At 34.6% G+C, this 3,609-nt stretch overlaps 1 protein-coding gene across 1 annotated transcript in view; it reads right to left on the minus strand.

The window, feature by feature from the left end:
* LOC109117723 (protocadherin beta-3) overlaps positions 1–3,609 on the minus strand; it is a 37,830-nt gene that overhangs the window by 17,894 nt on the left and 16,327 nt on the right. The gene's annotated exons all lie outside the window — the stretch shown is intronic.

The following is a 3,609-nucleotide window of genomic DNA, read 5'->3' on the forward strand; positions in this document are numbered from 1 at the left end:
TTTTTTTTTTTTTTTTTTGGTCCTGGGGATTGAACTCAGGCCCTTGTGCTTGCCAGGCAGGTGCTGAAACCACTGAGCAAAATCCCTGGTCCTAAACTGTTTCTTTCCTTTGGTTTTATTCTGTCATTCAGTTTTTCTTGTGTGTGCCTAGTAATGTTTTTACCGAATAGCAACTATTTATGTAAAAAGCTGTCCAGAATCAAGAAAATAATTATCTTCATTCAGGAAGAGTTAACTCAGTCCTTTATTAGCTTAATATAGCCATACCAAATCAAGTAACCTTAGTTGAAATAGGCACTGTGCTTAGTTAAGGTTCTTTGAAGTCCTGATATGCATCTAGTGCTATGGAATTTTCAGTTGAGAACAGGGGCTATTTGCCACAGCCCTCTGACAAGTTCTAAAACTCTAACCTTTGTAAAACATGAAAAAGTTTACTCTGCTTTTCAAGAATTTTCAAGTTGATGAGATTTTTTGGTCTTCCCTGGGTTTCTTTGAGTTTGACAGTTGACCCTGAGCTTAAATACTCCAGACTGCCGAAAGCTACTGAACTCTGTTGTATGTTTTTAGACTTGGAAAATTTCTTGGGGTAAAACTGATAGCAGGACTCAGTTCCCAATCCATGGATTTTCTATCTCAGAAATCTTATTCCAATGAGTTCTTATAGATCATTTGCTTGTTACTTTAAAGTGATAATTTATGCTGGGGGTTTAGCTCACTGGTGCCGCTGCCTGCCTCACAAGCACAGGTCCTGAGTTTGATCCCTGCTACCAAAAAAAGGTGATAATTTATTACTTTTAGCCAATTTTTATGATTCCTTTCTGCAGCCAGATAATCCATATAACCTGGAAGCAGGAAAAGAACTCTACCAAGCACATGTATAAGTTTTAAAAAATATCTGTGTATGTGTGTGTGTGTGTGTGTGTGTGTGTGTGTGTGTGTGTGTTGCTGGGCATGGTACCCAGGCCCTTATGCATGTCAGGCAAGTACTCTATTGCTAAGATACACCTCCATTCTAGAAGAGGAATTTAAAAGTGGCATAGGCTACTTTGTCTTCAGTAGAACTTCTGCCCTCAGAATAACATGTGTTAAACTTACTACATGCTGTGCTTTGAAACAGCAAAGAAATGATAAAACATCAATTTTTAATAGAGAAATGTGGAAAAAAAATCATTGAATTTGGTGTCACTGTCAAGATATTTTACCTCTGTTCTCTAATTTAATGCTGTAACTAAAGAACTGGTCTCTTTTCAGAATGTACGTGAATATATTTGGATCATTATTACTACTAAATTTTAGTAATAATCACTTTCAGGATGGGGTGTAATTCATATGTCTTACTTCTGGGTGGCTTAAACTGCCTATGATTTATGCGTGACTATCCCATGGGTGGCTTTTACATTAATTTTATTAGTAAAAATAGTAATAAAAAATGATTAGCTCCATTAGTACCATTAGTGGTATAAACCATCCAATGGAATAGTTATTTATGTACCACCAGGTTCAAGCTGACAGCAACATGTTACATTTCAAAATGTTGAACTATTCTATAATCTGGTGATGGCTCCTAGATAGTAAAGAATCATCCTTACTACATAAATACAAAGGGATGGTGTGGGTTCTGAATGTTAATTTGGCTAGTCTTATTTGCATGATTGTACAAATGGGACTTTCCTGGTATAGACAAAAGAGTGAACTTGCATTTTCATGATGTTGACATGTACTAGTGAAAACTTCTACCAGATATATTATTTATCATCATACATAAAACTATTTCATTTAAATAACTGATAATAAATAATGGACAAGTCTGAAGTTGACTACCATTGTTGTGCCTGGCATATTTGTGTTTAATTCTGTTCTAACTTTCATCTCTGTCTCACTTCAAATTTTAAACTTAATTCAGGCTAAGAACTATGCTTCAATAATGACTTAAATGGTCAGTGCCTTTCCTATTTTATTATATCTTTAGGAAAATCAGTAATCCAGGGAAAAGCACAACCTCTTAAACTGAAACAGAATGAGACTTGATATTTACAAATACATATTAAATTTCAAAGTTCTTTTTAAAATTGTTCATATTCTGCCAAAAGTTCAATAAAGCTGTCTTATAGCTACATCTATATAAATTTTATTTAGAAATCATACAATCAGTTTGCTAGGCTTATTGAACACAACATAAAACAATTACAATTCAGATATTCATTACTGTTCCCATGAGAGAAAAAATGCATATTTCATGCAGATATAATATCAACTGGAATGAAAAACTAAAAATAGCTGAATGTTGCATTAAATAACAAAATAGAAGATATGAAATATCACAAATAAATCATTATTTTGTTGATACAGACTAGCCACAACAAAAAAGGTAAAATAATATGAGATCAACCAATAATCAGAATTAAACAGGACAGCTAAATTTTGAAAACATTCCTGACTCTTACAAACATGTGGAGAAGCTGCTGGAAAACCAAAAGAAGTGCACACTTTTTGTAAGTGAAAAGGCAGAACAAGAAGACACGATCCCCTCAGAGGGAATAATTCAAGTTCTGAGTTTTTGTTTTAAAAAAGATTACATTAAACTGTAATTTAACAATTTAGTAAGATGAATGAAAAATTATATTTTGTTTAATTTCTAAAGAATTATTTTAAACATTTAATCTTAAACCATTTATGGAAGGTACAACGTGCTAGGTTGGTAGAAATTTTAAAAGGAATACCTAGCATAAATGAAGCTCACAAGAAAATGGTCAGAATTTTTGTGTATTAATATTTTAACGAAGTGGCTGTTTACATACAATTTGGAGAAACAAGTAAGCTAGGTTTTTATGTTCTTAGCTACTCAGGGACCTTAAACTAGTCAACAGTAAACCTAAAAGGTTAAAGTAATAGTAAGATAAAATTCTAAAGATACCAGGACACTCTGGGAAGTTGAGACAGGGGGACTGCAAGTTTGAGCCCTGCCTGGGAAATTCAGTGACTTAGCAAGACTCTCTTAAAATACTGGGAAGACACTGGGGTTCAGTTCCCAGTAGGAGGGGGTCACCAGAATATTTAAATAGTCAAGATTTCCTTGAAAGCTTTAAAATGTTAAATAAAACCATTACAGGTTCATTACAATAAAATTTTTATATTGCATGAATTACTTAAACTTATGGGAAGATAATCATTAAAAGATCAAATATGAAGAAAATACATATCAGTATAACTAAGATTGGTAAGTGCAATTGGTGTCAGTAAAACAGGAACAAATTTAGTGCTATCAGAGACATGCGTAAGTTTTCAATAGTATTAAGGATATTTACAGAATAATGTTATTCTTTAAAAGAAAAGGATTGCATTTGGCACTTTGTGAAAATTAACAGGAGGTTCACTGAGCGAAATACAATACTTAGCTAAATACAAAGCTGTTCCTAATGTCCGGATTTTGTCTAACTTCTGGCCCAGTGTCCTGAACCACAAGATTGGGGAAGAGAGGCTTCAGGAAGTTGAACTCACCAGTCCCAGAGTCGCCAGTGAGACAGACCTCATACCGGTAGCTGTGGGACAGCGTCCCAGCGCCGCCGACGTCCACCAGGCGGCCCGGAAAGGGGCCCTCGGGCGCCGAGA

This window comes from Fukomys damarensis, unplaced genomic scaffold (genome assembly GCF_012274545.1).
Source record: "Fukomys damarensis isolate Sample0158 unplaced genomic scaffold, DMR_v1.0_HiC HiC_scaffold_3, whole genome shotgun sequence".
Lineage (NCBI taxonomy): Eukaryota > Metazoa > Chordata > Mammalia > Rodentia > Bathyergidae > Fukomys > Fukomys damarensis.